Raw genomic sequence first — 25,272 nt, 5'->3', positions numbered from 1 at the left:
TTACGACAAGCTGGTCATCGACAAAAAACAATACATATCTAACGCTGATCCAGATTCTTAATCGAGCTTTCGTCATAGCGATCACCGCTCGCTTCCAAGCTTCTCTTTAAACAACCGGCTCAGCCTTTGAAAACCTTGCATGGCACATCATCTTAACATGAAATGGCTGCCATGTTAAACAACATTTGCAGCTACTTCCCAAAGAAGAAAGCTGTGGAAGCCCCTTCTCGAATATAACTGCTCGGATGCTGCAGTTCTTACCGAGTCATTGCTTACCGCGGTCATTTCTGCTCGAGGGCAGTAAATCGTTTAGTATCTATAGATTTGACAGAGCTGGCTGAAGAAGAGGTTGTGCTCTGGTTCTGATAAAATCGAACATACTTTCACACTTCGTACCCGTCCGCTGTAGCCTTGAAATAGTATGTATAACCTGCCGCTTCTCTTTAGCAGCACCATACTTATCGCCTGTTACTGTCCGCCAGATTCTGACATTCTTTTGTTAACGAAATGAATTCCGTCTACCCGTACCTTCAGTCGCTCTTTCCCCACGCGAACTTTGTCCTTTGCGGAGACTACCCGGCATCGATTGGGAGCAGTTTTCAGCATCTCCTCGTCAGTGAAAAAAATTATCTTGAATTCTTACCTTCAATTTGGTTCAGTCTGTTAAAACTTCAAAACGTGGTACCAACACTGTTGATGTAGTACTTGTTTCGAAGCCCGAGTTGTTCCAGCCTTTGTCGTGCACAAGTAGCTTTAGTGATCACAACCTGTTGTTTTTTAATTTGTACTTGCCACCCCTTCCCGCGAGCCATCATTAAAGTTTATTCGAGTCTATAACAAAGCCAACTGTGCTCAAATTAACCAAGGCCTGCAAGCCACTTCAGTAAATCTGCCCATTCCCGAACAGTTAATAGTAACTGGTTGCTTTACAAGCAAAAAATGGCATGGCTTATGGAATCACATGTCCCTTTTGTCTGCATTCGTGGAAATGCTGATAAGCATTGGTTTTCGAGCGCTCTGCAACGGCTGTTAATCAGAGCGGCCTTAGCGGGCAGCCAAAAATTCTGCCTCTGATTCAAAATGGGGCAAGTACTTTGAATGTCTTCATAACTGTACGAATCTTTTAAGGTGCGACAAAAATTAATCTTTCAGTAATGTTTTGCATAATATCGTCCAGAATTTTTTAGGGTTACTTCTGCAGATCTTGTTACCAAAACCACAACTCGCCACAGAATATTATTTTCCATGACTAAGATGGCTCGAGCATAGCCGCTGATCTTTGCGCTGTTGATATGAATACATACTTCTCTTCAGTTTTCACTCCAGAACCGGTCCTTAATGTACCCAACCATTCTAGCGGCAATTTTAGCCACATGCCTCTGATTTCTGTTCCTACCAAAGGCCCTATATAGGTAAACTTATTGACAACTTGAAGTCGTCTAGCGCTTCCGAGCCTGACGAGCTTCTAAAAGGCACTAAAGGAATTCAAGCCAGATATTACAAATAATTTTTATTTATTTATTTACTTAGAGCATACTGCAGACCCAGTGAAGGGCCCTGGCAGGAGGGGCACAATAAGCACAATACAAAAAGTACAAAACAAAAGTACAAGGCAAGTCATGAAACAAAAACAATTCAATCAACAACCTGTTCAATGGCATCAGTGTCAACTGTTGATGATAGTGGTAGCTGATTCCACTCGGTAATGGTGCGGCGAAAACAAAGAAAATTTTAATATGTTAGTTCTGGCAAAGTAAGGTTTTAGCAATTCAGTGTGCCTGTTTCTTGTTGACCTGGACGTTATTGGTTGGAGATACAAATCGAGAGCCACAAATCGATACAAATTGACAGTTTGTTATTTTTCAATGGAAAGAGAAATCTTAACCTTAGTATTCTACGCCGAGTTTCATGGGACCGTATATTATGTTGAAGCAACAGAGCAGATGGTGAGTCAGTGGTGCGATATTTAGAAAATATAAGCCGAACAGCTTTGCGCTGAATTTTTTCAAGGGCATTAATGTTAGTCTTTGTGTGAGGATCCCAAACAGAGCATGCATACTCAAGTTTTGGTCTAATCATGGTGTAATATGCCAATTGCTTAACGTTAGGGGGAGCTGGTTTAACTTGTGCCTAAGAAAACAAAGATTGCGAAACGAAGAAGAGCATACGGTTTCGATATGTTTATTCCAACTAAGATTATTCGCGAGTGTTACTCCTAGGTACTTGTATTCTTTGACTTCTGGAAGGTGCCGAGTGGGAAGATTATATGAAAAGGAATGGCTGTTTTTTTATTAGTGATCCGCATAGATACTGTCTTGTCAGCGTTTAGTTCCATCCCCCATTTAACGCACCATTTCCTAACATTCTGTGAGTTATAATTAAGTAAAATCTGGTCGCCTTGAACTTCAACTTCATTAAGCAAAACACAATCGTCGACAAACAACCTAATTTGAACAGGATGGGTGATGATGTCGGTAATGTCATTAATATAGATAAGAAACAGTAATGGCCCAAGGACACTGCCCTGCTGGACACCAAAAGTGACTGGAAGTTTGTTAGAACAATGACCATCGATACTAACATATTGAAATCGGTTAGATAAATAAGCCGCAACCCAATTAACAATAAAAGAAGGAAGACCTATAGTTTCACGTTTATGGATAAGTTTATTGTGCGGAACTAAATCAAAAGCTTTCTTAAAATTTAGAAATATGACATCTATTTGGCCGGAATTGTCCAGAATCTGATCGAAATTGTGAATTACGGATGTAAATTGGGTGACCATAGAAAAGCCTTTGCGAAAACCATGCTGGAAAGCCGATAATTTGTTGTTGTGATCAAGAAATGTTTTAATGTAATTGGCTACGATATGTTCAAGAAGTTTGCAGCATGAATAGGTCAACGATATGGGACGGTAATTATTAAACAATGCGGCATCACCTGCTTTGTGTATGGGAACGACACGGGCCACCCTCCAATCGGGTGGTAGACTTGGAGACAAAAGAGAAGCACGAAAAATGATAGCAAGAAAGTGCGAAACCATCTCAGCATAATGATGTAAAAATGAATCAGGTATTTCGTCAGGCCAAGGAGTTGCTTTTGTTTTAAGATTCGAAAGCATTGCAAAAACACCAGGTTGAGATACGAGATCGTGCACAGGCTGGGAACAAGAATCACGAGTTGTAAAATTATTTGCAGGTTGGGAAAACACACTGTGAAAATATGAATTGAACTTGTCAGCAATATTTTTTTTGTTGGTGAGCAACGTGCCCTCATCCTTCATTGCAAGCAGAGATTTTTTTTCTTTGCTTAAAAAATTCCAAAATTTCTGAGGACCGTTAGAATGAAATTTGGCAAAATGTGTTGAAAGTAATGTCCCTTAGCAGCCGCAACAGCTTTGGTCAAAGAAGCCTGCTTCATTTGAATGATGTTGTGAGGGACACGGGCTCTTCTTAAGCGTTTAAGTTTTCTTTTGAGATGCAAGATTTCTCGCGTATTCCAGGGATTAGATTTGCCAATTTTTTTGGCATGTGTTGGAATAAATTGTTTGATACAATATGTGCATATTTCTTGAAACTTGGACCAGAGATCAGATGTGTCAGTTCCGTCAAAGGTGCTGAGACACATATCTAAACAATCTAATACACTCTCATCCCTGGCACGTGAGAAACCTTTTACAAGCATGGTTTTGGACGGTACGCCACGTTTATCAGCGGCGAAATCGAAAGTGAAATACACCAACTCATGATAAGTTAATCCTTGATGGATCGAAACAGAAAACATTACAAGAGAGCGGCTCACAAAAATCAAGTCAAGAATGGAAGCAGATGAGCCATGAATACGTGTAGCTTGTCCGACTACCTGTTTCAAATTGTGACACAGCATAATATCAAATAAGTGTTCAGCATTTGCGCAATGTCGTGAATTATATGAGGCCAAATCCCAATTTGTGTTAGGTCAGTTAAAATCACCGACAAGAAATACGTTTTTATGTTTGAATGATGACATGTGTTCCGACAAATCGCGTAGAAACTGAGGAAGGGAATCTGGAGCTCGGTAAACAGCGAATAGAAAAATAAAACGGCCCCTAAAAGATAGCTTTAGGGAAATGCTTTCATGGTCATCGATTTGGCGAGTTAAAGTCGCATGAATATTGTTTTTAACCAAAACCGCCACTCCACCACCTCTTGATAATCTGTCACGCCGATAGACTTGATAAGTTGGAGGAAAAACGTCTTTGTTATCTATTTCATCGCGAAGCCACGTCTCAGTAATGATGACGATATGTGGATTGTAGCCAAGAAGAAGTGCCTCAAGCTGTTCGCTTTCGTTGATTATGCTCCGCGCATTAATGTTTATAAGTCTTAATTCCTTCTTGCTCCGCGCACTACGTCATTCACTCTTTCGTGTGCTCCGCGATGGCAGTTTCCCCCTTGTGCTAGTGGTACCATCCCACGAAAACATTTGGCCAGCAGCGAGCAACTTATCATTGATTAAGGTCGCCTTCATTTTCTTGTCTCTCGGTTCCTGAGGGTTTCCTTCGAGTAGTCATTCTGAATAGATACATTTTTTCCTTTGAGCTTGTGAGCGTTTTTAAGGACTTTTTGCTTTTCATTGTAATCCTGGAAAAATATTATCACAGTCCTGTTGACAGTGTTCCTTCCTAAACGATGAATTCTACCGACAGAAGTACAATGGACATCAAGGGTTTCCGAGAAATTTTCAGTTAGAACCTTCTGTTTTAGATCATATTCTGTCTCATCTGGTTCCTCGCTTACACCAAAAACGACTAAATTGGAACGTCTACTGTAATCTTCTATATAGACCAGTTTCGACGGCAAGGCGTGAATTGTGCGTTCATATTATCAATACGTTTTGTTTGTTTTTCAAAATCCGCAAAGCCAGCGCTTTAGTCAGATATTGATCGAAGATATTGATTGAAGCAACCGATTTCAAGTAGTTGAATTCCAAATCACTGGAAATTAAGCAAGGTTGTTCCGGTTTTCCAGGCAGGCGACCGTTCCGATCCACCAAACTATCGCCCAATTTCATTAGCACGTATTGCTTGTAAAATGCAGGGACATATCATTTACTTACAAGTCGCTTTTCACCAGGAAAAAAATTACCAGTATGGATTCGGCTCTGGATATTCGTGTGACACCAAGCTGTACGAATTTACAACGGACCTGCACAACCTGGATTCTTCATTTCAAACTGATTTCAATTATCTAGATTTCTCTAAAGCCTTTGGCAGGGTTCCACACCTACGTCTGCTGGCTAAACTCTCGTCTCTCTCATTAGATCCCTTAATTCTGTCATGGAGTTCTTTTTTCTTCTCAGACCTTACTCAGTTTACTGTTATTGGGTACTATCGCTCTAAAACCTCCAATATTACATCAGGTGTACCACAAGGCTCTTTTCGGACCACTATTATTTTCAGCTCTTTTTAACGGCCTCCCTACAAGCATTTAATCCACAATTCGCCTCTTCGCGGACGCCGTCGGATTACTACTACCTCTGACCCGTCACTCCTGCAGAAAGACATAGAAACATGGTGTGCCACCTGGCTGATGAAACTCAATGCTTCCAAATGCAAGAGTATTCAAGTGTCCGGAAAGCATGCCACCCTAGATTATTCATACTCATTAAACTCCATGCCCATATCACTTGCTGAATAATACTGATATCTAGGTGTTGTCATCACAGACCAATTGAACTGGTCTGAACATACCACAAAACTTGTGGCTGACACATTCGGAACACTTGACTTCATTCAACTGTAACTTCATTTAAATTAATGTAACTGAGAGATAAAAAAAAGAACGTCAGAGAGTTATGTTTCTTTACCTCCCAGTCACATCCCAAAATTCGCCTATGAGGTATACGTTTCACCGGAACTTGATTTTGTCCGCGAAACGTGGAGTCTTCACCAGCATTATCTAATTTAATTACTTAAAGCATCCAGAATCGAGCGGCTCGCTTAATTTGCTCAGTATATGATACACGGGTTAGCGTTAGTGCCATAAAACCGTCCACTAACCTTGACTCATTAGCTCATCGAAGAAAAACAGCGTGGTTGGACTTATTGCATAATCTATTATAAATCCTCTAACGTTCGAGCCTACCTTCTAGTACGAACATCGCGTCGGCTTTGCAGTTCTCTGAGTGTGCAGTTTATAACTGGCTCCACAAATGCATTCGATAAGTGATTCTTTCCCTTGGCTATTGATGAATGGAATTCGATTCTCCAATCTATTGTCCCCGAAAGCGGCAGCTACAAATTTAGGCAGTTAATATCAGCTCATTTTGTTAATTAAAGAGATAAATATCAATAGGTTTTTAATTTTTTCCTGCTTCACTGCAGTCTCAAACTCAAATTTTGCTTTGTTACTGTGATTTAATGTTATTTATATAATACCTGTTGTTCTGTGCCCGAATTTATTTATTTATTTTCAGAGGTACTGCCAGCCTTCGCAGAAGGCCTTTGGCAGGAGTGAGCATACATGGTAAAGAAAGTACAAAAAAGCGCTACAAGACATGATAATAATAAGAGTGGTGTCATCCGCCTGCTTGAGCAGATTAACACCGAGAAGAAAAAAAGAAAAAATAAGAAAGAAAAATGCTTTGTACAAGCTCGCGCTGTTCAGGCATATAGAAACAACACTGGCACATAACACAAGAACACTGGCATCAATAGCACGCTTGAGGAAATAAACACTAACGGTAGACATACGCTGATCCGTCCGCAATCACAATAATGCCAACCACAAAGCAATATCAATAGCGGGAACCAAAAACGCTATTTTGTGCATATTGTACTGGTAAAAACTGTTTTGAATATTTTGGAAACGTATGACGATAGCAGAAACGTTAATAGCAAAAAAAATGCAAGCCTGACGACGGGAGATCTCCTGATATATTGATTATTGTAGCGAAACCTTACAATATGTGAAAAAAATTGCGTTCATAAACTCTTTCTCGTTCACAAATGCTTTTCCACGGGATTGTTGGGTGTGTGTATAACGTTACCGTGCCTTTTTGTTTTGTTGTTTTATTTTTCATTACATCAAAAGATGAACCCGAGCATACTTACTTGCTTGCCCTCTACTATTTAATGCCCAACGCAGGGCCCTTCAGGGATAATAAATGACGATGATGGTGAGGAAAGAAAGCCGTTGGTGTAAGAGCTTGCAAAGTGGAGGGTAGTTTGTCCAATGTTTAGGGAAATCTCCCAAGGTGGAATGCATTTGTAATAGGGGACTAATTACTCATTAGCATGCACCCAAGCGTTTCCATACGGCTACAAAAGAAAGCTATACAGCTTCTACAGAAACTTAGTAGTCGATTAAAAATTCATCCTGTTTTGGTGTACGAACCCATGCAATGCATATTTATAGATAACCACACATTATTTTTGTTTCGTTATATTATTTCTGCGTGTTTGTTAGAGCACGGGAGAAAATCTGTACCCTGAGCAGAGGCATCTAATAAAAGTTAAGCTGAAAGCTAGCGGCCGCTTTTGGGGTAGAAACGCACCAGTTGCAAAAAACTTGTAGACGATCAATACGATCGGTATGGTAGAGTATGCGTTAGCATTAAGCCTGTTTCACATGCAAGCGAAAACAGTCGCGACCCACTCTAGCGAGCGTTCCTACTATATCTCGTTGCTTTCATTTGTTCCTGCTTTCTGGATTCGAAGGCATTCTTTTCTTTTTGGTTCAGTACGTCACGCATAGCGTAGCTGGGAAGGCGAGTTTTCACGCTTAAATAAAACAGTTCAAACTTTGTGCTCTTCAATTGTCTTATCATTTTTTTAACCGTGCGGACGCATTTACACCGCATGTTCAGTACAAAATTACTGCGTGACAACGATGCCGGTTATTCGCGCTGTTGTTTCTAAACTCAGGTTACAGGCGTTGTAGCATCTATGATGCTCACTTTTACGCAAAGCAGGGCTATGAAGAAGTTTGCGCATGATGTTAGCAGCTGCCACAGTTGCTTCTGAGCCTGGTCCCAATCGCTTTAGGACCGCATAGTTCGCACAAACGAGCGTTGCAGCAGGTGGAATGCTGTCGCATGGTTTGAACGCGCCCTTTGTTTCCGCCAGCGGTAGCGGAAGGGACGCAGTGGGCCGTATTTTGGGTGCTTTTTCTATCAAGCTAAGATGCTTGAAATGGCTGGGCTTGTCAGCTCGTTAATTGCTGATAAAAGTGAGGCTCCCCCCACAGCCGCCCGGACAGCTTCGTTGAAGGGTGTCAGGCGAGCCAGGTGAAAGGAACAATGAACAGGAGGAAGAAAAGCTTCCCGCTTCATGACCAAAGACAAACCGTAATCGCCAAATTTGTCTGTTGTGTGCCGGGTTTCAATAGCGCTTGTGCGTATAGAGTGCCTCGATGCTGCTTTTTCAGGCCACGTACCCCAGACACGCCTTTGCCACGGTCGCCTAGTTAAATATAAAAAAACAGCACTGAATAAAGTTAATGTTTGCTGCGATAAAAGGCGGTGATGCGGCATGAATCCCATCTGGAACTGTGAAGCGAGCAGAAAAAGGAACGGAGTAAGAGCGGAGAAGAGGAGATTCATTTTCTTCGCTTTTGCATTTTCTCGCCCGCTGCCCTCTTCTCTGCCCGCTAGAATAGTCGTACAATTTTTGACAAGGAAATCCCGCGCTTGTCTTCTGCTGTATGCGGGTCATTCGCTGCTTTGACCTTTGGTCGAAATCATTTTACCTGAAGGCGGTCTGTTTAACAAGGAAAGCGCTAAGTGCGATTAATTTTAATTCGGAAGCCTGCGCATGGCAGTTTTGAGCGAGGCTAAGATGAATACAGCAGGCTTCTTTTGTTGGAACAGACGACAACGCGTGCTTCGGTAGCTCCTCGGACCCCGCGAGCATTTGAGTATCTGTGGCAAGCCGGCACCGAAGTCGCAAGCTGGTTTTCACATGCTTGCGAAAACTGAGCTTAAAAACGGACTTCAGAATATATTACTTTGGGGAAGTTGGTCATGGTTCTATAGTATCCAAGGTTCGTACTTTCTCCTGAAAATAAAAAATAATCGAGACCAAAACCAAAATCTACAGTTCATCATGCCTTTTTTTTTCTTTGATGTTTTACTGAGGCTCCTTTTTTTTTCGTTTAAACACGTGTAAGAACCTTTGGCGTTTACGAAGCGTGCTTAGTTGCTTCTTTGCCTGCATATTTAAAGGGTCAGGACGGGCAAGTCAATTTCCTCGGGCTGCGGCCGTGTCTGGGCCTATATTGGCGAAACCTTTTGCTCGCGGGCGGGCAACTGAGAAGACTGTTGGTCAGTGCAAGGACCGGGTCAATATTAGCGGCTCGTGCAGTGCTCCACTGAGAATAACACCATTCATTTCTTGTTCTTAATAAAAGTCAATATTGTGGATCTTTCTGGTAATGTTTACGTTTGTCCGGCAGCACAAGGCGCATTTAATGAGGAATAAATCAAGCCCAAGATGGGCTCCGTGATCCCCACTTAGAAGTGAATAGCAGCGCAACCTAACCTCGGAGATCTGCGCACAAAAAAAAATACCTTGACGCACCGCAGTTTGTTTGCGAAAACAGCCGGTGACGGCGCCGCTTGTATTTCACTTCCTGACCTTTTTTTAGAATAAGTAGTTTATTCAGACAAGTACAAGTGCAAGTGTCTGGGAGATCGGCGAAAAGACAGTGAAATGCCTGACAAAGCGCCATCTTCCTTCCCCATCCACAAAATTTCACACTTGCTCAAAATGGAAGGCAAAGCAGAAGCATCATCAATACAGGACACAAAGCGTAGTTCATTAATCATCTTCAACATGTCACTTAAGAAAGCCCATAAAGCAAGCATAAGGCGCTCTGAATAAAATAGAAAGAAATATGCACAAGAGAAATTAAGTCAATAATATAACACTAGGCCAATCTGTATATTTGCAACGACAGTAAATAATTTTAAAATTATTTTAAAAAATAATAAATAAATAAATAAATAAATAAATAAATAAATAAATAAATAAATAAATAAATAAATAAATAAATAAATAAATAAATAAATAAATTTGGTCTTAAAACTTGCGGTAGATGCATTCTTTTCTACGAGTAGTTGTCTGACGTAAGCGTATTTGTTTAAAAACTCCAGGATTTCATAAGATAATATTTGGGCGCCGTAATTTGTTCGCAGTTTTTCTTTCCTGATTATGTTATTTCACAAGTCATGAGTGTGGCTTCTATGAAGGCATTTCTTCAAGAAGTCTGCAGGGCTGATTTTTATTTCTTTATGTTGCCGCCGCGGTGGCTCAGCGGTTATGGTGCTCGGCTGCTGGCCCGAAAGACGCGGGTTCGATCCCGGCCGCGGCGGCTAGAATTTCTTTGGAGGAGAAATTCTAGAGGCCCGTGTACTGTGCGATGTCAGAGCACGTTAAAGAACCCCAGGTGGTCGAAATTTCCGGAGCCCTTCACTACGGCGTCTCTCATAGCCTTAGTCGCTTTGGGACGTTAAACCCCATAAACCAAACCAAACCTATTTCTTTATGGATTGCGAAGGCTAGCTTTCTGTGCAAGATGTTGCGATTGGTTAGGAGCTGATGTTTCCTAAAAAGTGCTGCAGCTAGGTGGTTCCTTCTGTAAGCCTCAATGCCCTTGTCTATAGCCTATTGATGCTGTCTAAGTTAGTTTTTTAGTAGTCCCCCATACAAGCAAACAGTATTGAATTTGTGATTTTGCTAATGAGTAGTAAAGCTGTTCTTTTAGGCAAGTCGGAATTAACTGCCTTAGTTTACTTCGGACATGGTCAGTATTAATAAACCGATCAATGCTTTCGTGGAAATGAACTCCAAAAAATTTATGAGACACAAATCGATCAATGACTTGTCGCTCAAAGTGAATAGGTTTTTAATCTATAATTTGCTCGTCACGATGCCGAAAAATAATGTTCTTTGTTTTACTTGCATTTAATCCCAATTTGTTTGCTCTCAGCCAGTGAGAAGATTTTCCAACCATATTTTCACGCGATATTGAAGATGATGTAGTTCAGTTCATGGTAAAAATTGATTTATGTCGCCAGCGTTCAAGATTTAATCTGGTGTGAGCGGTATGCTTGTGAGTCGTTAATGTAGATAAAAAAAAATGGCTGAGGCTTAGCTAAGGTTAAGCCTTGTCAGATGCGAATCATATTGATGGCTAGGCTTGGTAATACATGGCTTTCCTTGGTTGAATACTTGGTCATTTTAATACAACCACTAGAAGCCTTCGTCGTGGGGGAAGACAACGGCATGGCCACAGCGGAACGCCGACTAACCCCGAGACGCGCGTTGGGTGAGCGCCTGGATTGCCACGGAAGCCGCGTCCACCTGCCCGGTGGAGCGAGCGTTTCACCTACACCGAGTGTGATCGCGCGTTCGAAATGCGCGGGAATGCCGCTCGAGGACATTCCGGCGTCTATGCGATGGCATCGTTCTCCCTCTCCCAGCGCGTGACGGCGATCTGTCGTGACGTCATCGTGTCACGTGGTTGGTCGCGTACAGCTCCGAGCGACGGCGCGAGGTGGGGGACCTGTTTCTCATCTGTCATGACGTCATCGTGTCACGTGGTGTGACGGCATCGTGTCACGTGGTTGGACGCGTACAGCCATGGTGACGGCGTGGGGCATAGCTCTAGCAATATGCTTCGCATAAAAAGAAGCGCACCATATATGGAGTTTTGCGGGACGCCGTGCACGATTTCGGATGTGCTCGATCTGGGGTTGTTAACGTTAGTGTGCTGAAGGCAATTTTGCAGGTAAAGATAAATCGTTATTAGATGCCATGTTACTCCCCTAATTCTATATGAGTAAAGTTTTTTGAAGTTGTATCTACTTCTTAAGGGAATCAAGAGCTTTCTTGATGTAGATAAAAAACCTGTTGTAATCAATTTGCGTCAAAACGCAAAAGTTCTCAAGTATTTTGTCTTTAATATTCAACAGTGCCATTTCTGTGGACTTATGGTTTTGAAAGCCGTACTGTTCTTTTATTATAAAATAATCGAGAAAGGTTTCTGATACATTTGTCACTCGCGTCGAAACATCGATAACGTTTCGCTAGCCTAATGAAAAGATGGTGCCAAGAAGCTTTTGTTTCTTTAGGTCAGTCGATAATAAATCGATATTAAAATTACTTGAAACGTTGACTGAAGCACAAGATGACTGCAATCATCTAAAATATTTTCAACAAATTGAAAAAAAAAGCGGAAGCAATAGCGGAAGGTGGCCTATACAAAACTCGAGGCATGGAATTCCCAGAAATTATCATGAAACACTCATAGTTGATGTTTACACCGCAGGGGCGTCTGCAACATGCCGATGTTGGTGAGCTGCAACACCACGGGTTCCTGAGCATCCACATGGGACATAACCGCAGGGGGATGATGGTGAGCAATGCGTCACCATGGACCCGAGCACCCGCGCTTAGCCGTGCGTGGCTCAGCCGTTGCCGGGGAAAAGGGGTTCCTGGTGGTTGAGCCTATGCCGAGTATTTGGACCTTTAAGGCCCCTGGGCGGAGGCAACACACAACTTTGGCCCAAACTTCCTGTAGACGGCACCTCCGGCCTGACCCGACCGGGGGAAATCAGCAGCCGCCTTTTCCTGCCCTCGCCGTCATGTTCCGCTTGCCTACCTTCTTTCGCACAGCTGTGCGGTCTTCTCTTCTAATGACTTTTTTCCTTTTTCTATGGGGCTAGGGTTAATCTTGTGCGACGAACTACCTTGCGTTACGTCATATTTTTTTATAGTTGGTGTGAACAGCTGGCGTGGGCAGGGCTTGCTTTCAAGCTCCTGCCCCGTCCCTTGTGGCTGGCACCAAGGCCGAAGAACACATTCTATGGCTCCCCCTTTCCTACAAGACGATCGCCCTCATAAAAAAGTGCGGTCCGATGTAACCGCTTCGTTGCACACGAAAAAAACAAGAAATGTTCCCGAAGTATCATATGATACGCAGTGAAGAAGCAGAAAAGCCAGCAAGGAAAATATCACCATTCATAGTTTTTAAGTCCCTAACAGATGCCTTGGGCCTTGGCTACAAGGTGAAGAAACTAGCCAGCTGCGACATACTCCTCTAGATCCGCGATCAATCACAATATTCGAAACTCCGAAATGTAACAAATTTTGGAAACATTGCTGTCTCTGTTAGTACACATCGATCCCTTAACGCAGACAAAGGTGTCATTTCAAAATACGATTTCCTGACTTTCACCGAGGAAAAAATGTTGGAAAGTCTTCAAGAACAAAACGTCACTGAAATCCGCCGAATAATCATCAGTAAAGATTACAAGGAAATACCCACAAAGCACATAGTCCTGACTTTTGCCCCCAGCCAGCTCCCAGAATCCATAGAAGTAGGATATCTGAAAGTAATTGTTCGACCCTTTTTTCCAAATCCGCGACGCTGCTTCAACTGCCAAAAATTCGGCCATGCCTCCCAGAGTTGTCGCGGCCGCGAAACCTAGCTCTGCCAAATGTGCATCAAATAATCATGAATCCGAGAATTCCAACGCTGCACCACAGTAATGGGATCACCCCGCGTACTCGAGGTAGTGTCCGACCTGGAAGAAAGAAAAGGAGATAACTATAAAACAAAAGAAATTATAACTTCAGAGCATGTCACCAATTCAGACAAACACAAGGCACATTCCCTTTCGCAGGAAGAACAAAATTCGCTGGTGTGGTGCGACGGGGTGGTGCACAACACCGGGCTTCGGCACCTGCTCAGGCCACGCACAGTGAGCCTGAGGCAGGGCCATCCCCGCCCCGGGCAGATCCAGTGAAAGCTGCCCTGCCACCCTAGAAAAAGTGCCAGCTGACCTCTGGGTCGGCCGCCCGCCAGGCTTGGCCCAGTCGGGAAAGGCCTACGAACCGCACACCCATGGGCTCTCCGTGGCACTCCAGAGCCTCTGGTGAGGCGGTGGACGTAGCGCCGAGTTCTCTTCAACGAAAAAAGGGAAAAATCCCAATAATGAGCCCCAATGAAACAGGCACCTAAGTTTCCGAAATATTTCCCGAAAAATTTTCATCATATTATTCCTAATACACTGGAATTGTAGGGGACTGTTAAATAGATTAAATGACATAAAAGACACTTTAGCCACATTCTCACCTGTTGCCTTGTGTATACAGGAAACAAACTTATGTTCCTAACACACAAATACACTCAAGAAATATAAAGTCTTACGTCGCGACCGAGAGAAGGGAAGCCGGTTCTCCGATGGCGTTGCCATCGTAGTAAAAAATGATGTTTCAGCTCGTGACCTCTTACTAAAGACTAAATTGGAAGCTGTAGCAGCCACTCTGCTTACGCACAAATCAGTAAGAGCGTGTTGTATATATATCGAACCTCACCTTGGAGTAAACATGCATGAATTAGGAGACCTTTTAGAACAGCTAGCTACCAGAGCCATATTTAGTAGTTGGGGATTTTAACGCTCATTCATTGTTTCGGTGATTACATTCGCCAAATCACCAAAACAATAAATGAGCGTTAAAAAATGTAATCATCAAGTTACTGAGGGAGGCAGTCGAGCACAGCAATGGGACATCCTGCCAGTAACGGAGGAAGTAAAGAAAGCCTTAGGAGCAATGCAAAGAGGGAAAGCAGCTCGTGAGGATCAGGTAACAGCAGATTTGTTGAAGGACGGAGGAGATATTGTGCTACAAAAACTAGCCACCCTGTATACGCAATGCCTTGTGACCTCGAGAGTACCAGAAGCTTGGAAGAACGCTAACATTATCTTAATTCATAAGAAAGGAGACGTCAAGGACTTGAAGAATTACAGACCAATCAGCTTATTGCCCGTTGCCTACAAGGTATTTACTGAGGTAATCGCTAATAGAGTCAGGACAACCTTGGACTTTAGTCAACCAAATGATCAGGCAGGCTTTCGTAAAGGATACTCGACAATAGATCACATTCACACTATCAATCAGGTGATATAGAAATGCGCAGAATATAACCAACCCCTATATATAGCCTTCATTGATTACGAGAAAGCATTTGACTCAGTGGAAACCACAGCTGTCATGCAGGCATTGCGGAATCAGGGTGTAGAAGAGTGTTATGTGAAAATATTGGAAGATATTTATAACGATTACACAGCTACTATAGTTCTCCATAAAGTCAGCAATAAAATTCCAATACAGAAAGGTGTCAGGCAGGGAAGCACGATCTCGCCAATGCCCTTCACTGCCTGCTTACAGGAGGTATTTCGGTGACTGGAATGGGAACAGTTGGGGATAACAGTTAATGGAGAATACCTGAGTAATTTGCGATTCGCTGATGACATTGCCTTGCTAAGCCACTAAGGACAAGAACTGCAAAGCATGATCAATCAGTTATACAGGCAGAGCAGAACGGTGGGGCTAAGAATTGACATGCAGAAAACCAAAGTAATGTTCAACAGCCTAGCAAGGGAACAGCAGTTCGCAATTGGTAGCGAGGTGCTGGAAGTAGTAAGAGAATATGTCTACTTAGGGCAGGTAGTGACTGCAGATCCAGATCATGAGAGGGAAATAACTAGAAGAATAAGAATGGGGTGGAGCGCATATGGCAGGTTCTCTCAGATCATGAATGGTAGCTTACCAATATCCCTGAAGAGAAAAGTATACAACAGCTGTATCCTACCGGTACTCACCTATGGGGCAGAAACGTGGAGGCTAACAAAGAGGGTTCAGCTTCAGTTAAGAACAACGCAGCGAGCTATGGAAAGGAAGATGATAGGTGTAACGTTAAGAGATCGGAAGAGGGCGGAGTGGGTGAGGGAACAAACGCGGGTTAATTACATCTTAGTTGAAATCAAGAGGAAGAAATGGGCTTGGGCAGGGCATGTAATGCGAAGGCAAGATAACCGCTGGTCCTTAAGGGTAACGGAGTGGATTCCAAGAGAAAGCAAACGTAGCAGGGGACGGCAGAAAGTTAGGTGGGCGGATGAGATTAAGAAGTTTGCGGGGATAAAGTGGCGGCAACTGACAAAGGACAGGGTCAATTGGAGAGACATGGGAGAGGCATTTGCCCTGCAGTGAGTGTAATCAGGCTGATGATGATGATGATGATGATTATTTTGGGGCAGTCAAAAAACTGATTCAAGAGGCTAAATCATAGAGCATTTTGTTCTATGTAAAAACATTTGCTTATTGAACATTGGTCAACCTGCATACTGCTCCCCTCTTTCAGGGAAAATGAGCTGTATAAATCTTTTAGTTCACCCTATGTGTTTAGTGGTTTTAAATGGGATGTCATCGACAACCCATACGGGAGCGATCACCTTCCTGTACTAATCAACCTAAAACCTCCACCAGAAGCGATCCCAACAGAACCACGACGTTGGAATCTGTATTTAGTCGACTCCGCACTGTGTAGAGAAAAAGCCAGCCTACGTCAAATAGTTTCGGATAATCTCAGTGTAGACGAACTTAATGAACATTTCACGAACTGTATTATTACCGCCGCGCGCCTAGCTATTCCTCACTCATCTGGAGTAGTAAAATAAGAACACAAAGTTTGGTATAAGAAAGAATATAAAGAAGAAGAAAAAAACGAAACAAAGCCTGAGGCATTTTTCATCGATACCCAACACAAGATAGTTTCATAAAAAGGCGAGAGCGATAGCCTGATATATCCGTCGCAGTACCGAAAAAACTTCGTGCCAAAAGTACGAGTCGTCCGTTAATAGCTCAACACCTTTAAAAAAAATATGGGGGAAGGTTGGAAAGCTGATTGGCAGCTACTCCCCCTTCACACTTCCCCTCCTGTCAGCCCCTGGTATAGGAACAGATATAAAAGCACAAGCAGAAATTTTGAGTGAATACTTTTCTGCAGTTTCCAGTGCGTCACACCACGCAGAATCATTTTTAAAATACAAAAACGCCATCGAAAAACGAAGACCACCGAAAAGTGGCAGTACAAACGAACCTTATAATAATTTAGCTATATTTTAAGAAATCCATGCAGTATGGTCCATTGGTAAATAGACTGCACCCAACCCTGAAGAAATATACTATCAAACGCTAGCCCATCCCTCTTAACCTGCCGTAGAGGCAATTTAAGATTTTTAACAAAGATTGGGTATCGGGAAAAATACCCGAAGCATGGCATAAAGCTATTATTGTTCCAATTTTTAAAAACTGGAAAGCCACCTACCTCTCCTAGTGGTTATAGACCTATAGCCCTTACCAGCTCTCTTGCGAAATCCTTTGAAAGTGTCCTGAATATAAGATTAACTTTCGTCCTCCAATCCCGTGAACTCCTTGACATCCATCAATGGGGTTTCAAAAAAGCATGCTTCCCAACCGAACATCTGGTTCGTTTCGAAAACACAGTCAGAGAAGCTTTTGTACACAAACAACACTTCCCCGCAGGGGCGTCTGATTCATGCAGACGATGGTGAGTTGCGACACCACGGGTACCTGAGCATCCGCAGGGACATCCCCGCAGGGGGATGATGGTGAGCAGTGTGCCACCACGGACCCGAGCACCCACGCTTAGCCGTGCGTGGCATCGCCGTGTCCGGGGAAAAGGGAATCCTGGTTGTTGAGCCGATGCCGAGCGTTTGGACTGAAGCACTTTTTTTGAAAATCGGGCCGGCAGCGGCATCCTATAGCTTTTCATGCTGTATGCTCGAATATCGCATCCAAATAAGGCAAAAACAAGCGCGAATTGCCTTTTTTAGCCGAAATATGCGGCCTGTGCCGCGGGGCACGCCGCGCGGCGCGCCGCCGCCCGTGATTGGTCAAGGGAGGTCGTGGCGTCACTTTCGGAATGGTGACACGCCTCTCATGCGCCAGAAAATCGAAGGGACTGTGTCATGGTTCAGCCGCGCCCTTTCGACAGAAATCTCCAGAGGTTACATTAGGGACAAGCTCTGCATGTAGCCGCTCTTACGAAAGTGCTTCGAGCAGAGTAGGCTTGCTTTGGTCAGCTTGAATTCTTTGTCACAGCAGCGAGCACTTGCGCTGCGAGCTTTTGATCTTGCTAGAAACAGTGGAAGATGACACAGCCTCGGCCGTATTTGTTCATGGACACGAACGCAGAGTAGTACCTTGTGTTGAACTGATTCTCAAGGTCGGCTGACACGCTTTGTACGTCACAACGCACGCAGCACGAGAAACAACGCGCGCTGAAAGCTCGCTCGGGTGCGCCGAAGTATCCCCGGCTCCTCAACGTGACGTCACGTTGGCCGACATGGACGAGGTTTCCCTCTCCGCTGTTCTCCTCTCCTACGCTCGCGCGGGGCGCGGGAGATTTGAACATCGCGTTTTTAATTGGTGGTTGCGCCCCTGTTTTAGCCAAAATCAAAAAAAATAATTTCACAGACGTGATCAGCAATTACACTACTTCAATACCCTAAAAGATTAGCTGATTCGAAAACCGCCTCAGTATCCCTTTAAGGCCCCTCGGCGGAGGCAACACACCACTTTGGCCCCAGCTTCCTGTAGACGGCACCTCTTGCCTGACCCGACCGGGGGAAATCGGCAGTCGCCTTTTCCTATCCTCCCCTCCATCTTTCACTTTCCTATCTCTTTCTTACCACTCTCCTGTCTCATCCTCTTTTCTTCGTTTTTTTCACTCTTCATAGGCGGTTAGGGTAAACCTTGTGTGGCCAACTACCCTGAGTTGCGTCATATTTGGTTATAGTTGGGGTGTACAGCTGGCGTGGGCAGGGCTTGCTTGTAAGTTCCTGTCTCGTCCCCTTGTTGGGCTTCATGGTGGGTGGCTGGCACCATGACCGAAAGCTTGAATTTCTTATGGCTCCCCCTTTTTCCAAACCAGATCGCTCTCTCAAAAGAGGGCGGAACGATGCAGATGAATTTTTTCAGAAAAGACAGCTATCTTTCCCAAAATTTCATGTTGTCCACAGCGAAGCAGGAGGAAAACAAGCAAGACTGATATCCCCGTTCCTGGTCGCAAAGTGCCTTACAGATACCTTGGGCCTTGGGTACAAGGTATCCAAAATGGCCAGCGGTGACTTACTGCTCGAACTACGTGACACTGTCCAACACTCTAAACTCTCAAACCTTGCGTCCATTGGGGAAATCCCGGTCTCTGTCACTTCACATCGATCTTTAAACACTGTCCGAGGCGTCATATCTGAAATCGACTTTATCCACCTCTCTGAGAAAGAAATGCTTGAGGGTCTTACTGACCAAGATGTCATCAATGTTCAGCGCAGAAAGATCCGGAAGGATAACAAGGAAATAGACACGAAGCACCTGATCCTCACTTTCAATACCAGCACACTGCCTGAAAGCATTGGAGCTGGTTACCTGAAAATAAATGCAAGACCATATATACCCAACCCACGAAGATGCTTCAATTGTCAGAGATTCGGCCATGGCTCACAGAGTTGTCGCGGCCGCAAAACTTGCGCAAAATGCTCGTCCAAGGAACACTAATCTGAAGAATGTGTTGCTACACCGCGGTGTGCAAACTGTGAAGGAGACCATGCTGCCTACTCCAGAGCTTGTCCTTCTTGGAAGAAAGAAAAGGAAATAATTACTCTCAAGACTACTGAAAACATTTCTTTCAAGGAAGCAAGAAGGCGATATGCTCAAAAAAACATTCTCTTTCAGTGCAAAAACAAACTTCGCTGATGTGGTGCGTGGGCGCGGCACACCACACCAGGCTTCGGCACCTGTCCAGGCCACACGCAGTGAGCCTGTGGCGGGGCCACCCGCGCCCCCGTGTGGAGTAGCTGGCGCTACTCCGCAAACCCCAAAGGAGGCAACGCAGACCCCCGGGTCGGCGGGCCTCAAGACCTCTTCCCACAGGTCGAGGTCAAACTCGAAAATCAACATACCTCCTGCACGGTCGTCCAGCGCCTCCACAGAGGTGATGGGCACGACCCAGGACAGCTCCATGCCGTCCACGTCGGACGGTCGGCGGAGCTCCCTGGATCGGTCAAAAAAAGACAGGCCCTGAGTCACGGGGCCGTCGACAACTTGATCTACCTTTTCACCCTATATAAACACAAAATTAAGATGGCTTTCATAATACAATGGAACTGTAGAAGACTTCTAAACAACTACAGTGATATAAAAGACATACTAGGAGCGCACGCTCCTGTTGCCTTATGTCTACAAGAGACAAATTTAAGTCCCCAAAAAAATAACTTTCTTAAGAATTATACTGTTTTCCGCCGCGATCGAGAGCAGGCGAGCAGGCTGTAGGGAGGCGTAGCCATCATAGTGAAAAACGGTGTCCCAGCTCGAGAGCTTAAACTAAAAACAAGACTCGAAGCTGTCGCAGCCACTCTCCTTACATATAAAACCATTACAGTATGCTCTCTATTAATCGATCCACACCTTAAGGTAATACTTCATGATTTAGAGGTTCTTGTAGACCAGCTACCAGAGCCATACCTGGTAGATGGAGACTTTAATGCGCATTCATATTTTTGGGGAAGCGAAAAAACTGACGTTAGAGGCCATCTTATTGAGGATTTTATTCTATGCAGTAGCATCTGTTTACCTAACTCGGGTAAACCCACGTACTGCTCCCCAACCTCAGGGAAAATGAGTGTTTTAGATTTGTCTTTTAGTTCACCGTCTGTTTTTAGCGATTTTAACTGGAGTGTTTTAGACAATCCATACGGAAGCGATCATCTCCCTGTCATAATAAGTCTCTCATCCTCACCAACAGTCGTTCCCACGAAACCACGGCGTTGGAAGCTACATTTAGCTAACTGGGAATTGTTTAGAAAAATGTCCAATTTTGATATAATTTTAGAAAATCATACCGTAGATCAAATAAATGAAATGTTCACAATATGCATTCTTTCTGGCGCGCACCTATCAATTCCGAAATCCTCAGGAGTGGTCCGCCAGAACCACAAATTGTGGTACACACAAGAATTCAAAGAGGCTAAAAAACAACAAAATAAAGCATGGGGAGTATTTCGCAGATATTCCACACACGAGAACCTTATGATTTTCAAAAAGGCAAGAGCGCAAGCGCGGTATATTCGGCGCAAGGCCGAGAAAACATCATGGCAAGCTTATGTCTCTTCTATAAACAGCTCAACCACATCAAAACAAATATGGGAGCAGGTGCGAAAACTAAGCGGCAGGTACTCACCCTTCACAATCCCCCTTCTAACAACACCTGGTACACAAAAATGTATAGCTGAACAGGCTGACATACTAGGAAAACTTTTCTCTGACGTTTCAAGCTCTTCACACTACACACAGTCATTCTTAAAACACAAAAACACAAGTGAAAAGCAGAAACTTCCAACGACTGGCAGTACAAATAAAATATACAATACATTATTTACAATTCAGGAGATCCAAAACGTGCTGTCCTCCGGTAAACAGACAGCACCTGGCCCGGATGATGTACATTATGAAATGCTTGCCCACCTGTCCGAAGCTGCAGTAGGGGCACTTTCGCAATTTTTCAACAAAATATGGATGTCCGGAAAGATGCCGGAGGCTTGGAAAAAAGCAGTTATCGTACCGTTCCTAAAACCTGGAAAGCCGCCCTCCTCTCCTAATAGTTATAGGCCCATAGCTATTACAAGTTGTTTAGCAAAATCATTTGAAAGTGTGCTCAACGTCAGGCTAATGTTCATTCTTGAATCACGTGAACTCCTTGACATCCACGAGTGCGGATTTAAAAAAAGGATGTTCGACAACTGACCATCTCGTCCGCTTAGAAAACACAGTCCGAGAGGCGTTCATACACCAACACTGTCTGGCAGTCTTCTTTGACATGGAGAAGGCGTACGATACCACATGGAGATATGGGATTCTACGCGACTTAGCAGATCTTGGCATCCGGGGTAGGATGTTAAACTGCCTGAAGGATTTCCGTCAGACCGGTCTTTTCAGGTGCGCTTGGGTGCAACACTTTCGAGGAGCTTTGTCCAGGAGAATGGGGTACCGCAGGGCTGTATCCTAAGTACCACTCTTTTTTGTCGTGAACATGAATTCCATGAATTCCATCATTGATGGTATATCAGACCACAAGCTAGTTCTATGCGCTATCCCTACATGTAACAAAGATGCTCCTCCAAGTTCGAAAATTACATACCTCGACTACAATAATGCTCAAGATTCTGACATAATCGATCACCTCACTGATGAATTCTCGGCATTTGAAGAAATGTATGAGAAGCCCTCCACACATATTGAATCTTTATGGTCCATGTTCAAAGATACCGTATTCTTCTGCATCCGTAACTACGTACCAACTAAAACAAAAAGAACTAGGAAACATAACCCTTGGATAACACGCGATGTGATTCATGCCAAACGCAAAGTAAAACGGCTGAGAAAATCGTTGAAGACAAAAAGCAAACCTCGAACCAATGGTCGCCTTGCCAAGGCTATTAGTGATTTAAAATCAAAGATTAAGTCAGCAAAAACCACTTATTTCTCGAAAACACTGTCCAATTTTCTAAAAAGCTCTCCCTTAAAATTTTGGAATTTTCTAAAGCCTAATAAAGGACGTAAGAACCCTAATTCCCAAGAACAAGATATAAATTATGCTAATTCTATGCATAATTACTTCAAATCCGTTTTTACTGTTGATGATGGTGTTATCCCCCCTTTAAGTACTGTATATAGAACACCTTTGACACCGACAAGTATAAGCGAAAGAGGTGTGTTAAATCTTTTACTTAACTTAGACACAAAAAAAGCGCCTGGCCCTGACAACATACCTAACACATTCCTCAAACGATATGCCGAATGGATCGCTAAGTACTTATACTTACTATTTAACAAATCATTATCGACTTCCACTCTACCGAAAGAATGGAAAATCGCCAAGGTTATCCCTGTTCACAAATCTGGAAAAAAGAACGAACCCTCTAACTTCAGACCCATATCGTTAACCTGCACAATATGTAAACTTCTTGAGCACATCATTACTAAGCATATAACCACATTCCTTGAACAAGAACGCATTCTATCCCCCTTCCAGCATGGTTTTAGAAGTGGCTTATCAACAGTGACTCAGCTCCTGGAACTAGTACATGATCTGTCTTTGAGCATTGACAACCAAAAACAGGTAGATATGATTTTTTTCGACTTTTCGAAAGCATTCGACCGCGTTTCACACAAAAAATTAATCAAAAAATATGAATGCACACTTGGTAACAGCCCCATTGTTAACTGGATTGGGGACTACCTCTCTGGTCGCTCCCAATACGTTGTGATTAACCACCAGCCTTCCTCATTAGAACGTGTAACATCAGGAGTACCTCAGGGTAGCGTCTTAGCTCCAGTTTTATTCTTAATCTTTATCAACGATCTGCCCTCATATGTCAATGTTAATATTAAACTCTTTGCTGATGACTGTATAATTTACCGCGAAATTAACACACCAGATGACCACATGGCCCTAAACCTCGCTGCAGAAGCCGTATCTAGGTGGTGTAAAGACTGGAAGATGGCCCTTAACATTAATAAGTCCGCTCTCCTCACAATAACCAGAAAAAAACATCAGTCGTCCTACACTTACGTTGTCAACAACGCCCCCCTCACTCGAGTTAACAGCTATAAATACCTCGGTATAATAATATCCCATGATCTCAGATGGGATTCACATATCACCTATGTCACATCAGCCGCCGTTAAGACTCCTGTTCCTCAAAAGGCATCTTCAACAAGCTCCTCCTCCAACAAAACTAATTGCATACAACGCTTTCGTACGATCGGTACTCGAATATGCGAACGTTGCATGGTTTCCGCATACTAAATATCTCATAGGAAAATTAGAAGCAATCCAAAGAAAGGCAGTAAGATTTATGTTTAATAAATACAGGCCTACTGACTCACCCACCGAACTACTCAAGACAGCCGGCATTCTCACTCTGGAAAATAGAGCTAAACTTGCACGACTAAAAATACTTTACCAGTTACTCCATAACCAGCTTAACCTTGATAAAACTAGGTACCTTATGGCCCCAGAGACAAGACCTACACGTCACAGACGTTCAGAAACATTAAAAGAGCACACATTTCGTACTGACTGCCTGAAATACTCCTTTTTTCCACTCACAATAAGAGAATGGAACACCCTTGACCACTCTATTACCCGCAGCACATCACTAGATATCTTCACTCAGTCAGTAGAAAATTATCTTCACTCGTAAACACACTTGAATTCTGAACCTTTGTTGAAAACTTCCTTTTTTGCCTTGCTATTTTTCTTACCAGTGCTTGTTCGTTTCTAATGTCTTATGTATCCCATGTATTGATTATGTTATCTTGTCTTGAACTAACTGTACAATCCGACGATCCTATTGCTGTTCCCGTGACTTTTATGTATTGAACCTTAATTAAGTGCGACACTGTAGTCGTTTATATTGTCCTTCAATCCTTCTTCTTGCTCACTCTTTGTGTCCATTATTCATGACGTTGTTGTAGTTTTTACTTTGATGTGCCTTGTTCCAGCGCCCTTCCTGTTAAAATCCCCAGTGGATTGACAGTATCTCTAAATAAATAAATAAATAAATAAATAGCAAAAATAATTCCCAACTCCCTTATGTATTCCGTGTATGTCGACGACCTTCAGATTGCTTCCATGCCCTCCAGCCTGTCAACGTGTGAGAGGCAGGCACAACTCACATTAAACAAGCTAGGGCCGCCGCGGTGGCTCAGTGGTTATGGTGCTCGGCTGCTGACCCGAAAGACGCGGGTTCGATTCCGGCCGCTGCGGCTGGAATTTCCTTGGAGGAGAAATTCTAGAGGCCCGTGTACTGTGCGATGTCAGTGCACGTTAAAGAACCCCAGGTGGTCGAAATTTCCGGAGCCCTTCACTACGGCGTCTCTCATAGCCTTAGTCGCTTTGGGACGTTAAACCCCATAAACCAAACCAACCATTAAACAAGCTAGCAATCTGGGCCGACAAAAATGGGTTCATGTTCTCTCTACAGAAAACAGTGGCTGCTGCTTTCTCGCTTAAAAGAGGCTTGCAGATCAATCCGAACTTACACCTAAATGGAGCCACACTACCGGTAAAACAAGAACATAAATTTTTAGGAATAACATTTGATAAAAAACTTACATTTCTGCCGCACATAAACAACTTGAAAGTAAAGGCCTCCCGTGCAATGAATATCCTTAAAGTACTCTCAAGGAAACGCTGGGGATCTGAGACAGCATGCCTCCTTCATATCTACCGTTCTCTAGTGCGCTCATATCTACACTATGGGAGTATAGTGTACGGCTCGGCAAGGCCTTCATATCTAAAAAGATCAGATCCCGTTCATAATCTAGGTGTCCGCATTTCTTGTGGAGCATACCGAACG

The sequence above is a fragment of the Amblyomma mixtum genome, chromosome 3, assembly GCF_055824585.1.
Source record: "Amblyomma mixtum isolate Tamu chromosome 3, ASM5582458v1, whole genome shotgun sequence".
In the NCBI taxonomy this organism is placed as follows: Eukaryota; Metazoa; Arthropoda; class Arachnida; order Ixodida; family Ixodidae; genus Amblyomma; species Amblyomma mixtum.
The sequence above is the reverse complement of the archived record's forward strand: the minus strand, read 5'-3'. Positions refer to the sequence as shown.